This window comes from Otolemur garnettii, unplaced genomic scaffold (genome assembly GCF_000181295.1).
Source record: "Otolemur garnettii isolate 467f Iridium unplaced genomic scaffold, OtoGar3 scaffold00050, whole genome shotgun sequence".
NCBI classification, from domain to species: Eukaryota; Metazoa; Chordata; class Mammalia; order Primates; family Galagidae; genus Otolemur; species Otolemur garnettii.
The window spans coordinates 2984778-3000291 of NW_003852445.1; positions in this window are offsets into that span (position 1 = coordinate 2984778).

Sequence of the window (15514 nt, forward strand, 5' to 3'; positions counted from 1 at the left end):
CACATCAATATTCATTAGTGATATTGGTCCATAATTTTATTTTCTTATTGGGTCTTTTCCTGGTTTGGGTATCAAGGTGATGTTTGCTTCAGAGAATGTGTTGGGTAGTATTCCATCTTTTTCTATATTTTGGAAAAGGTTGAGTAATATAGGTATGAGTTCCTCTTTAAAGGTTTGGTAGAATTCTGACGTGAAGCCAATTAATGCCTTTAATTAAAATTTATTTTGTAATTTAGCCTTAAATTGAGGTGATTTTTGCACACTTTTGACCCCCGAACCTCCTGTGAGTCAAGGACTTTCTATCATTCATCTTTGCATTCACCATAGCACTTGGCACAAGGTTTTGCCTATAATAGATGTTCAATAAATATTTATTCTACTTACCTTTATCATGAGGAGATATGTATCATCCAGACCATGTGGTTTGGAGACACATCTGTGTGTTGTGAAAACACGTGAATCTCTTCTTCAGTGTGCCGGCTCATAGTCCATGTGGTCCCCACTACCCATCTCTTCTGACATCATGATCCATTTCAATGTAGGTTGATGATTCCAGTGTGGAAAGCAGGAATCACACCAGCCAAAAATTATGTTAAATCGATATTTTGTATCACAAGTGGAAAGTCTTCAAACATGGAATTTAGCAGATCAAACAGGTCAACCATGAAATTCAATTTGACTTCCCCTCGATATGGCAGGTCATAGCAGAACCTTCAGGTACAAGGATGTGCAAATAAATACAATAAAGAATCACCACAGAAATAATTGGAAGCATTAACTTACAAACTATTCTCAAATTAAGAATTTGAATTTACTTTGTCTATAAGAGTAAATTTTTTACTTAGATTGTAATTTTATCATGTAACTTTTTTCGGTACCTTTTCTGTAATCGTAGCAGCATAAAACAGTGGCCACTGGTTCCCATCAAAATACATGCATTTTATGTTATCTGAGGACTATTACTTAATTTTGGAGAATAGTTGATATTAATTTCATATTGATATTGAATTAATATAAAGTTCCATAATCATCACATTGATAGAGATTGTGTTACGGTTGATCACACTTTTATCAAACATGGGAAAACAAAGGCAGAGAGAAGTTGCCAAAGATTGAATAGCAGAGCAGTTTGGTATGTGTTAGATACATGTCCTTTTCCTCTGGTGTAAGGATGTTGAGGCATACCATCTGTGTTGGGAGCCTATTATCTGAAACTGATTTACCTATTGTGATTCCTTAAGTAGGACTCTGAACTTCTCCCCCATGCATTTTATTTGTCTATGAAATATTTTTAGACTTACATTTGAGCATCATGTTTGATATCATGAGAAAGTGAAATGTACCAAATAAAAGTGATGAAAGCATGTTGAGGAAGTATGACTTGAGGAACCTTATCATTCTGCCAACAGGTTCGCCGAAATCAATTTTTCACCCACTTGCAGAAGGAGAATTTATAGTCCATATGACCCCTCCAACTTTACCTGAATTGAGGAAGTGATTAAATTTTTTGACTAAGCTATTATACAGTTGTACACTGTTAAAGGATAGATCTTATAGTATGTAGATTATATCTCAATAAAAATGTTAAAAACTGAATACATTTCTTATATGGCTGTAGGCTACTGAAGTAAGCAGATAAAAATGGTTTGGAGAGACACTCAGATTTATCTGTTTAAAGCAGGTGTCTTTTTAGACCAAAAATTTGAGGGTTGGGATACTGTTTATATCTTTTCTAGTAACAAAAACTAAAAACCCAGATAGGCTGAATGGTTTGGCCAAGATCTCACAAATGAGTTCAAGGCAAAGGCAAGTTATTTTCTTCTTGAAGTTCTCAGGAGTTCATTGCAATGTACCCTGCCTTTCAGGGTGTGTACTTTGTCTAAAGTTGGTGATCACTCAGGCAATATAAAGTCTTATGTGTAAAACAGTCAGATCACTTGGTACAGCTCCAACACCTGAAAGTAAGGCTGAATCTAAATAAATACAGACCATGACAAAAAAATGTATACAGAATTTTAAAAAGAAAAAAAAGTATTAAAATTGTTATGTTCAATGTATTACTTATAACACAAAATGAATATATTGAACACCTCTTGCAATTGCCAAAGTTAAATGTGACTTGAGTATTACAAATTTAATACAGTTTTTCCCTCTTTAAGATAAGTATACATTTTTTTGACACTATATTTCTGTGGGAAAGGAAAAAACATTCTTCCTCCTCATTTTCTTGGTTCTTATTTAATTGGACTTATCATACATATCTTTATTTTAAGATATTTCAAGCCATTTTGGGGAAGGAGCATAAGCAAATATGAAGTGTCGAAAATCAAAAATGGGAGTCCTAGCTTTGGCACTGCCTTATCTGCCCTGTTGATTGTCTCTGAACTCAACGGTTCTATATCTTTTTTTTTAATTTATTTTTTATTAGATCATAATTGTGTACATTAATTCTATCATAGGATACAGTGTGTTGCTTCCATATGCAGTTTAGAAAACTCTCATCCAACTGGCTAACATAGCCATCATGTCTTTCTCATAATTGTTGTGTTAAGACATTTATATTCAACCTTTAGACAAATTCACATGTACCCTAATAGGATAAATTATAGGTTTGGTCCCGACAATATCATTCTCTTCACCCATCCTCCGCCCTCCCCTACCCCCTCCCCTTTCCCTGTAGTCTAGGGCTTCATTCGGATTGTAGCTTTCCTAAGATAGCTAACAATTAGTTTCATAATAGTGTTGAGTACATTGGATACTTTTTCTTCCATTCTTGAGATACTTTGCTGAAGAAGACAGACGCGTGGTCTATATCTTTAATACTGGTGAGTCTGCCTATAAGCTAGATGCCATTTCTAAAGTAAAAGTTTTTGAGCTTTTATTTGTAAATTAAAATAGAGCACTACGCTTGAAAAACTATCCATTTCATCGCACCATATTGTGATTGAATTCCCTATGAAAAGAAACAACCTTTTTTAACCTTTATTTATTTTTAGCTCTAGGTCATTTTAATTTCATTTTAAGAAAGATGTGCTTTGTATTCGGAGCCAAATGAACTTCATATTGGCAATAGTAAAAAAGATGTCCTTGATTATTTGAAACAAGAACCCATGTTTTACTGGGAGACATAGAGGAAGACTGAAATTAAGGGAGAGACACACCACATTCCAATGTGAAAAAATAATTTTTTGAAGAATAACTTCTTCCTAATTTCTAGGCTTACTTTAGCTTTATTCTAGATATTAGCAGGATATTTTTCCCTGAATTTTATAGTTATTTTAAAAAATGGTCTGAAAAAAAAATAAAAGAAAGGGACTAGATGAGAAACTAAAGGCAGGGGGGCAGAAATTAGAAGTAAATTTATATAGACATTTTACTAGGGCAATGAAAGCTATAATAATAAAACCTGTTGCACTGGCATATGGATCAGTGAAAATAAAAATGGAAACTAGGGGGAAAAGCCCTAACACATGTGTAGTAGAATTTAAATTAAGTGGAAAGATTAAAAATCTGCATCCCTTGGAGTTTGCTTTGCATAGCAGAAGAATGTATACTATCTCTTTTATTCTTGGCTACCCACCGAGGCTGTTGCAGGGGAATAAACTCAACCAAGGGATTGAATCCACAAATTTTGAAACTTTAGGAAGAAAAATTGAACTTCAAAATCTCTGCCTGTTCTTTGAAAAGCCAAACATTAGGGGCTGGTTAGATTGCCCTTTTGGGTATGAAGGTTATTTTAATAAGTGAACCCTGAGATAAGTATTTCCCTGTAAGTAGTTGATTTGGGAGGTGATCCCAGCAAATACTGGCAGGAGAGAAGATAAATAAGACAGGGAAGGAAAGCAGCCAAGATAGTTTTGTTATCAAGAACTTTACCATTTTGAGCAAGGGGAACTTGACTTTGCTGGAGCAATGTGGTACAAAACATGATCATTAGACTCATCCACTCCAATCTCTCAAGGATGAGACAATAGATCCTCTCAGTTTGGGGGTATTTAAAAGGACCCAGCAGCCCAGGAACTTCCAACTTGCTGTTCCTGCAGACAAAACAAATATTGGTGGCCAAATAAAGTTTTGGGCAATAAATGAGGGTGCTGGCAGTTGGAAGTCAAGCTAGCAAGTGCCAGGGGATAGAAATGAAGAAAGAACTGGCAGTATCTGGTACAGAAGCCAGGACTCTGGGTACTTGCTTTGCATAGTGAATGACTAAGACTTTTCACTATTCCTGTGATGGGAAGGCTGACAACTGTTGATCTCAGGGCAGACTTGTGATGGGTGAGAGAAATCAGTAGCGGGAAATCAACCTGCCATCTTGCCAATCTGAGGAGGAATCATTGTGACTGTGATCTGTGGGTGCCTCTGCAGGATTTTAGATGCAATGATGTTTCACAATGAATCTTAGGGTGTTTCCCCTCTGTTTTATATTCTCCCTCAACTATCTCCGAACTTCCAGTAAAAATCATGTATGTTTAATAGCCTTGGGAAATAAAGACAAGGGAACTCTGTCTAAGAATGAAGCTGGTCAGAGTGGGGATGTGATGGTCAGAAGTGTCTGACAATTGAACTCAATTCAGCATACCAGGTGAGCACCCAGAGGATGGAAATTATGGGGAGGACACTAACAATCATTTTACTTTATTTAGGTATTATATTAAAGGACAATGCCAGAAGGCTATAGGCCTTGATTCTGCCTTTACCTAAAATTTTGACATATTGCTCATTCTGAGCCTTTGCAACAGTTTTGATTTTTTAAAATAATTGCATTGAAATGTTGTTTATATTGGTTATAAATGTTTTTTGGTGATGGTAATTGATTAGTTATTTTTAAAAGAAGATTCTAAGCTTTTTCTTTGTGGCAAATAAATCCTAGTTCAATAATATTAAAATATAAATAATAATATTAGATCTTAGGACTCAGAGGGAATTTCTATGCAAAGGGAAATTTCTAAAACAAAAGAAAAACTACAAGTAAAAATATGCATATATTGGACAACATGAAAATTAGAACTTCTATTTGTTTAAAAAAATTTGAAAGGTAGACAATTGAGGAAATTTGCAACAAATATTTTTAAAGATCAAAACATTAGTACACTACATTAACATCATTAAAACTAACATCCCTAAAACTGTACTTTTAATATAGGAATTTCATTTCTAAGGATCTATCATTACAAAGTATTCAGAAGGATGGTCAAATATTTATATATAAATGTAGTGCTATATGGGGTTGTCACTGATAACAAAAATTCTTGAAAGAATCTAAACATCAGACAATATACGAATAAAGATATTAGGACAGTCATAGGATGGAACATTGTGCATATATAAAAACTATACTTTTTAAAAAGAGTATTTAACCTGGTCTTGAGCTACAGAGTAAAGAAGTAAACCCACATGGCTGGGAAGGTACAGCAGAGGAGCATTGCCTCTCCTCTCCTCTCTCCTTGACTATAAAGGGTAATTTGGAAGACCCCCTCATCCAAAGTTTTCTGGATTGTGTAAATCCTAGGGTTCTGGGTAAGATCTTAAAGAAGGCATAATAAAAACTGACTTAAACTGGATTTCCTAGGGGATTGTGTCCTATGCCAAATGTGATTCGATTTAGAAAAATAAATACATATCACACAGGATATGTAAGCTGTTAGTGATGGGATTATGGGTGATTTTCCTTTTCCTGTTTACACTTTTCAGCATTATATTTAAGAATGTGTCTTCAGAGCAAAGGATTCTTGTATCCCAGCTTATCACTGTGGCCCATCTTCCAGATGTTTTAAGAGATATTTCTTTCAAATAAAATTATAATTTTAAGCTGTAAAGCAATAGAGTTCTTGAAAATAGAATTATTTCTCCCAGTAAGTAACTTTCATATTCTAATACTGTAAAGCCAGGTTTAGGAAGCAGATAAGCAGAAGGGAATGGGACGGCAGAGAAAGTGTCATTTGTGCTGCAGCAAACATGTCAAGAAGATGCTCTTTGGAATGAACTTACAAGAAAACTTTTCAAACAACTCCTGGCTGGTTAAAGATCATTTTATTCGGGCAATGCCTGTGGCTCAAAGGAGTGGGTCGCCGGCCCTTATGCCAGAGGTGGCGGGTTCAAACCCAGCCCCAGCCAAAAATTGCAAAAAGAAAAAAAAAAAAAAGATCATTTTATTCATTTCTAAGGTGTTCAGTATTCACTCATTCTGCATGAAACCACAGGTTCAGTTAGGAGCACTGAACTTGGTCTCAGGGGACTGAGGTTTTAGTGCCCCGTCTAACACTCTCCATCCAAGATTGCTGGGTCCCCATTCCCCCATTGACCTGCCAGACCTTCCTTGTCTGGAAAAGGAAGGACTTTCTAAAAATCTTTATTGGTTTTTGATTGCATGTCTTTCAAATATTTGCAAATAGGAGTGAATTTTGATTTAATAAAATCTTAAATAGAATTCATCTTTGGAACTGTCCACTTGCATTTTATTCAACTCCTTATATCTCTAAAGCTGGGAACATAAATGTTCATAAAAAGGCCAACCTCACAATCTAAATAAAGCAACACATTTTTTTAGTTCAGACAAAAATAAGAAAGAATCTCCCATTAGAAGATACAGTGGAACTTTCCTTGACCACCCAAGGGACTGTAACAAATTGGTCAACATAAGGAACTAGGTGTATTATACTGATACATACATGTAGTACACATCCAGTCTATGAAAATGAGGTCACCTTAAGGAGGTAGTCAGTATATAGAGTTAGTCAACTGTGGAAACTCTACTGTATGTTATGTAGACTGATAAAATGATATCAGTCATTTTATGATATATAAATATAGATCATATGTGATATACATTTAAAAAGTATGTTTGCTATGTGTGAGATATTGCACCATAAACTAAACTTATCATGTAAAGATGATTACTGGAATTTTAAGATTGATGGTATTTGACCATGCTTTTCAATTTTAGATATCCTTAGGCCTCAAAAATTGACAGTGAATGTACTTTAAGAATAACAATGAATCTAGTCCACAAGTGCCACCATGCCATTTGCTCAATTGGAATATCTAATGCTATACCACAAATGGTAAAGCTTTCTTCCTTAAAGGGGGTGACATCATGTGGGAAATTCAAATTCAGATCAAGTATAAATGATTCTCTCCCCCCCCCTTTTTAAATTACAAAGGAAGTATCTCCTTCCTGCTTTCTCTCCAGTGACTTGCTTTTTGTTTGGGTTCCCTGACTCAGTGAATTCAGGGAATCACTGGGTACAGTTAGCTGTACAACTCAAAAAAAATGCATTGGCTGGCAGATTTAAATAATTCCCAAAAAAAAAAAAAAAAAAAAAAACAAAAAAAGAAGAAGAAGAAGACAAAGAAAAACATATTTAAAAACTCATTGAAACTCATGATTTAGTTTGAGCCCAGAGAGGTACCTCTTAGAAGACATGTGAGCTAAGGAAAAGGGGGTGGGCCAAGGTAGCATACTTTGGGTATGATGCTACCTCTCAGCTGGTTTTCATTTTCAAGCCAAGGACATGGGCATCTTAAAAAAAAAAAAATAAAGAAAGCTGGATATTGCATATAAAGTTTAGAGAATTGAATATTGTCTACTAAAGCAACAAGATTTACGAGAAATGTCTGGTTCAATTGCATTAGGGAAAAAAATGATTTCAAAAAAATCGCTTCCCTGCCTTTTAAAATGAAAACCATCTGCAATGAAAAATTTTAAAATGATAAATCTTCTCCTTTCACAGTGCTACTGATAAATGGTTAGTTTACTTCCTCTTTTGGAGGGGGCAGAATAAGGGATATAGGAGCCTGCGATACTTGGGCATTCAGACCTTTGATTAAATATCTTTTTTTCTGGAATTTTTAACAAGTTTTAAAGTTTTTATTATTATTATAATTATCATCTGATATTATGAGAGCTATTGTGTGGAAATTCTAGGCTGTGGTTTTTTGCCGTTGAAGTTCAATAACATCTGAGCTTTCTCAGCTGTAAAAAAATCTTTTTGTGTTTCAATAAATATGGTGATTTTAAATCCACGGGGTATATTTAAATCAAGATCTGTTCAATATAATACATTTTAAATTAGTCAGCTTATACAAGCTTATATTTATGTTTGATGTAAAACATTTGATAATACTTTTTACAGTAAAATCTTTTAATTTTGTTAAAAACCTACAGATTCTAGCACTTATTCAGAATATAAAGAGGAAAAAAATCCATAATTGTTGCATTTTTCCTTCTCCAATTCATGTTCACACACATACAGAGAAGGCAGTGGTTAAAATAGTGAAGCTATGTTAGTCTCTTTTCTTTGGTTCTGTACTACATTTAGGCAAGTGTGTCCATTATTTCATTTTGCCTGGATCCTAACAAATGGCAAGAGCTTAATAAATGATAATGACTGAATCATAGAAAAATCATTCTCCATATTCTGCTGCCCAAACTTTACTAATCTAGAGAGCATCAATTCAAAAGTGTCTTACTCTGAAGTAGGAGTGAGCAGAATTGCCCCTAATGTGGTGTCTGTTCGTTCCTTTTCTAAAAAAATAAAATAGGGGTACCCAGGCTCCTTTGGAAACATCTGAGTTTAATTGGAAATCCTGATGCCTACTTTGCTAGTCATAAACTAGGTAATTGTTTCCTAATGCAACCTGGCAGTGCCATTGAGGGCAGATTATACAGACCTGCCATCCTGAGGTGTTCTAAACAAGTGACAAATCATTAACAGCAAGTCTCTGGATCTCCGTGAGTGTGCTCTGTGGCTGCGACTGGAGGGAAACAAGACCAGGGAGGAGTGAGGCAGATCTGAGTAGGCAGAAGCTGCTGCATTAATGACTGGCGTTGTCAGCACGGTGCGCCGGGGATGACTGCATCATCTTCACTTTCACCTTCTTCTCAGGGGTGTTGCTATGGGTACCATCTCAGAGGTGTCATAGAAGAAAAGAGCAGGAGGTAGACTGATGAAGAACATAAGGAAGTAAAGGATATGCAACAGCATAACAATATGAAGACATTCTGCCCATACAAACGAGTGGGTTGCATACTCCGATAGGGACGCATTAAATATGGAGGATGGCAGACAGGAGAGTTGGTTGAATTGTCAACAAATGACAAATAAAAGGTGCTTTGGAACTATTTTATGGCCCCAATTATCCATAAAGCTAATCGTAGTACTGGACCTTTATCACTCGAGCACCATCTTTTGCCACTAAATTAACTTAGGAGCCTTTGGGAATTGATGCATGTGTGGTGCATAGGTGTTTTTGCAGCATGGCAAGGCGTGGGAAAGCATTCATTATTTTAAAGTCAGTGGGGTTTTTTGCACTCTTTTCAAACTTCTGCTCTCTCCCACGATCAGAGATTCTGCAAAGGTGCCAAATCCCTAGCACTTTGACTTTGAAATTAAACATGATAACCTTTCCCCCTGTAATATGTTTTATCATCATCAGCCTAAATCTCTCTCTGTGTGTCACACTTCAGCCTTTGAATGAAAGTCAGGAAAAAAATTATTAGGAGCATTTTAACAAACTGTAGCATTTCAATAGTTATGTAGCAGTTGTCAAATTTCCTCCTAGCAGAGTTGGAAAAGTGACATTTTCTTAGTCTTCCAAGTTTGTTCAACTTATTAAAATAGCATAAACAATGCTGAGGTGGAAAACAGGTTTTGCTACCAATTTTTATCCTGGCATTATAATCATAGAGTCCAACCACGTATATATTTATAGGAAAGATTATTAAAATAATACTCTGGTGGAAATACAGAACAGCTTTCCCTCGTAGTTTGATTGGAAACTGAAAGTTTATAATTTATGTGCCATGTGGCATTCAGTTTATCCAAACTGAAATTTTTTTTCAGTAATAAATACACCTAGAAATGTTTATTGTTTTGTTTTTCTTCTCCTTCCTGTTATTTACTTATTCATTATTTTGGCTTTTGTTTTCTCATTTTAAAATCATGGTAGTTGCTGGGAATGTCAACTGAAATAACATTCATAATCTGAAACCACTGCCCATTATTTTCACACATATATCATATAACTGTCATTGGAAACCAAACTCTGGGGTGATTTGACCAAACTCTTGGGAGGCTGTTTCAGATACCTTTCTATACAAAAATATGTTTTTACTAAAATCATACAAAAGGACCCTTGGCCCTGACCCACTGCATATTTATTTTTTGTAGGCATCAATTTACTCAGGCAAGGAAACAGGAGAATTTCTCAGAGAGGGATGAGGTCCCAACTTTCAGACACTTCTTTTTTTCTGGCTCTAACTTAGGGTACAGAACATTGTTTGAACTAGGAGTAGATTATTTATGGGAAAAAGAAATTTGATTTGACTAAGCAGTGAGGACTAATACATATTTGAAAATGTAGAGAGGACATGGTCTTTACTCATTAATCTGTTCATGAATTCAACATTCATGGAACAGCTTCCATGTGCCAGGTACTGTACTTGATATTAGGAAAACAAAGATGAATTAGACATAGGCCTCTCCCAAGGAGCTTGCAGTATAGAAGATGTAGTCTTAATTAGCTTATTATATAATGCTGTGAGTACCCTCTTATGTATAATAGTGTCATCTGAGACATCGAGGAATGAGGGAAATAGGTTTATGATTTAGTATCAGACTTCCAGAGTATCAGATAAAAAGAATGCTTTAATTTTCAAAGACCCTTTAGGTATAAAAAACAACTTCAAGTTTTAAAAACCAGAGAAGTAGCTCATTGAAGGTTGTATTACAAACTCCTTGCTAGAAAGAGATGATACAGGAGCCAATACAAAGAATGCAGTTGGAAGAACCTCAGAATAGACCTTAAAATTTGGGACTTCATAACCTAATTATTATTGTATCTACTTAGAAAAAAAAATGTTCTTTTCCGAATTCATTGTCGTTAATTATTCCGGTGAATTATGCCTTTATGGGAAGTAAGAGCTAAAAATTCTATAGTCATTACTGTGTTTGAGCTATATAATCAGAGCATTTTTATGACCAAGTTTCTTGACATCAATGACTGTCTTTTATTACAGGGTTCAAATAATTTTTCTTCCAACTATGATGTCAAGTTACATCTAATCCAGCAAGAGTAGTGTTTGGAAGGAATTGTTTCTATTAGAAAACTTAATTATCATTTGATTAACTTTAATTCTGGTACTATATTTGGCTTTTTAAAGTTTCTTTTACTTTCACAGATTTGAAATATTCGAAATTAGATATTAGAAACATTTGAAATAATATGAGAAGTTTATAGTTACTAGCTCAGCACTGGTACTTACTGAACAATTAATAATTCTACCTGCTGTTATTAGTAATAATAAAAGTAGCACATATTAAATCTTCATGATAGCCAGAGGCCATCAAGTCATCCTCTGTCATAGTACAAAATTTAGTAAATTTAAAAAAATTATCTAGCTGGTTTAAAAGTTGAATTTAATATATTTACAACCTCCAAATATATTGCAACATGATTATAAATTGCTTTGGGATTTTTTTAATACTCAAAAAAAGGTCAGCTTTTACTACAATGTAAAATTTAGAGCCTTTATTGAAATATGTCTTCTAGAAAGCTGCTAGGAATTTTTATGCAACCATTAAACATATAAACACTTGTAAAGGACAGTGCATCTATATATACATACATATGTATATATGTGTGTGTATTTACACGTATTTATATAAAGCATGTGTGAATATACATTCTCGTATTTATCTGTACATATGTCTGCCCCTGCATCTGGAAGAATATATTTGTGTCTGTAGAAAGTTGGTCCAGTGTTCATATCCAAATGCAAATTTTGACTCTTAGAAGCACATTTTCATATTTTCTTCCTTTCATATTTCTTCCTGTCTCAGTAGTTTTGCCAGTTGGTGTATTTCTTTGCTTATTTCCACTTTTCCTTTCTCTGCAGCATCCCCCATGAAGTGGCGCTGAAAGATCACTTTAGCACAGTTCCATGATGTGAAATACCACAAGTCTGCAATTTCTCGGTCTTGAGAGTGTTGCCGGGCTGGGAGGATGGAAATCTTTCAGTAATTATACCAGTTTGTATTCGTCTCACATTTGGGACCAAATACAAATCCGATCCACTCTTTCTCCCTGTGAATATTCATAAAAAACAAATGCCAATTCTGGTCTAATCATGTATGGAACCAAATATGTTGATGAGTCCTAAGTATATACTGTATGTATGTATACATATAAATGTATATATTTGTACACACTAATTTTGCTTGTGTCCTCTTCCGTGCAATTTGTTTGTTTAGGATAGGGGTTGCTGTTATAATGTGTTAATAAGCTGCTGAAAGCTTGGCACCTATTACTTGAAATGACAGCTATGTTAGAAGCCTATTAACACTCCGTAGCAGCAGCTCTGCAGCTACTAGAAATGAATTTCAAAGAAGGTAAATGAACAAAAGCGATTCATATCTCTAAGGAAAGCAAATACCATGCCCAGCACCATATATACTTTGGAAATATACACTATATAAAACGAAAAACCTCTTCCAGTTAAAGAAACAACGGAAGGGAATATTTGGAGAAAGGAAAGCTGCCTAAAAGATTTCCAAACAACCTTGAAGACATAAATGTACAGGGTACCGAGTGTAACTTCCTTTCTTTGTTTCTATTGTATCCGAACGAGAATCATGTCAAACTTGGTTAGAGGAATAAAATAGGACAGGTAGAGGAAATTCACTTTTCATGAGCAAAATTTAAATCGTCTGGATTTAGCTCAAACTTTTTCTTAGTTTCTGAGTTTAGAAGGGCACCGTTTGCCATTGTTCTCTGAGGCAGGGCTTTGCATGAGTCAGCTCACTCTGCCTTTGAACTGCTTTCCTTACTTTTAACTGTTATGAAATGTTATAAGATGGCTCCAAGTCCTTGGTAAACTGTAGCCATTATAATAAAAAAATGTCGTAAGTTAAACTGAGACAAGATTCTTTTATCCTTTTTTTGTGATACAGAGTGTATATTTAAGGGGGTGTGTATGTCAGCCTGGGGGGAAGCTATATATTGATGGTGATAAGAACACACTTCTACAATTTTAGGTTAAGTTAAGATTAAACTGTATTAATTTTTGGAAGTCTTTGATTTTGAAACCAGCTGTGTGGGAAAACATGAAAAGCCTTTTACATTTCAACTTATCCACAGAAATTAGAAATACTTTGAGAGTTCGCATAAAACTAGCAGTTGTAAGATTATAATAGGCAGTTTCATCTGTAGAATAATTTATGTTGTCTCCTTAATATTAATGGAATGTCTAGGATACACAGTAGTATTATCTTTAAATTCGTAGAGAGTATGTTGTATCTATGATGCTAGTCATTATCTTTCTGTGTACAGCTCCCATGGGCTATAAAAAGCAAGCTTGAAAACTCTTAGAGAGAGAAAGAAAATAGGTCTAGATGCCAAAAGTTTGTATAAATGTAAACCAAAAGGCCTTTGTGTGCATACGCGTGTGTGCATACACAAATAAGGCTTCACAAATTAGATTGGGACAGATTTTTGCTCATGTCAGAGCAAGGAGGTGAGAAGAAAGGCAGTTCTTTTTATCACTGAGACTAAATACAAGATCTGATTTGAATACTGTCTAAATGAAACTCCGATTTTCCACGTAAGGTGACACTACAGTTGCCCTTTTGAACACTAACTAGAAATGCTTTTTCTGTGAAATACTGTTGACCAAAACTTATGTTTCTCCGGCCCTTCCGTACCTCAGTACATCACTAGTCCAATGGCAGTTGATGGTGATTGTGAGGGTTCTAAAGGTAATTGTTTTAAATAACAGTTTCATTATGCTCAGCATTGCTTATATAAAATAGATTCTAAATCTTAAAAATGACAACCCATGTGTGATAGAGATGGTAACTTCATTTTTCAAATTCAGAGTATTTGATAAATCTAAACACCCTACTCTATGTCTGGCAGAGAATAGGCTAAATTAAGCAGCATTTACTAGAATTTTCTAAAGACTGGTATCCAGAAAAGTCGATTACTAATTTTTGTAAGCTTCCCAATAGTATAATACGGGAATGTATCTATGAAATGGAATATGATCGTTCAAACAATAAAATAATAACAAAATTTACATAACATTAGTATTCCCGAGTTGGTAAAAAATGAGTCATAGCATCTTGAGAGTGCCGTTCTATACTAGGATAGGCCTCTGTGTTCTGTCCCTCTGATGGACCGTGAGGACTCAGAAGCAAACTGGACTCCCCCCATGACAGCCATTTCTTTTTGTGTGTTTCCACGAGGAGCAGCTCCTGCAATAGAGGAACTGGAGAGAGTACCTGGGGTGTTTTCTGACTAATGGGGTCAGAAAAAGCCTAGCAGATCCAGCAACCTCATGAGATCTTTCACTCCTAACCTCTTTGAGCATTTTACAAAAAACCCAATTTTCTAAAACAGCTGTTACTTCCAGTTTGATGGTTGTTTTGAAGCTGTGGAAAGATTCAGAAAGGGTCCTGTGAAGAGCTTTCTCCACGGATTGTGCCCTCATGTTTGTTTACTTGGGGTAAATGTGTACCTTCTTCTGAGAAAGACTGTTCAGCTCCAATCATCTCCTGAATTTAGTAACTAAGTCTCAATTATACTCCTAGCAGACTCTCATTTCTTCCTGAGCTTTGTGCATTCTTTGGGCTGGGAGCTCCCTGGTATATCAAAGGCAGCTCCTTTGTAGAGAAGGGAATCAGGAAAGGGCAGAGGAGCCAGGAACCCGACCCCATGTTGCTGCCTCTGTTTCAGAAAGCAGAGAAGTTAAAAACACGCACTAAATAATTCCCTTTAAATCAGAAGAAAAATGATTTTTTTACAGTTAACAGTTAGATGCATGATGATTAATGTTTTCAACCTTGAGGGCAAACTCTGCCTGTTTAGTATGAATTTTTTATTTCTGTGTTTCAAGTCAAAAATATCCTGGGGTCCTTTTGAATTTCAAACAATTAGTCCAAATTCAAAATGTATTAGGTTAATTGTAAATTTTAATCTAATTTTAATATTCTTTGACTCTGAAAGTGATATGCTAGCATTTATTTGCTCTTGAAATCTTTCAAAGTTTATAACAATCTTTTACCCCTTTTAAATGGCATTAATGCTTAATGATAAAAGCCTGGCCTAAGGAGGAGATAACATTTCAGAACATATATGAACCCATGGGGCCAGGGTATAAACCATCTGTCTGGTCTATACCTTTCCCATGAGTATGTAGTATATTTTATGGAATTTAGTGTGGGGCGTCATCCTCTGGGGGGTAGTTGACTTAGATATAAGTGGTAGACTGGGCAGATGTGAATGGCATTATTAGCTGTACTCCTGGAATTCACAGAAAGACGAAGGAACCAATTTATATAGTCTTTGTATGAGGAAGTAAGAGCCTATTATTCATGACAAGAACATAAGAGACCTCAGTTAGGATTCTTGCTCACCCATGGTATTCTGCAAAAGTATAAATTTTCTCATATGTTAAATGTATGAAATAAATGCTACTTTAATATGTGAACATAAAAAAAATTTGAAGGGTATACAA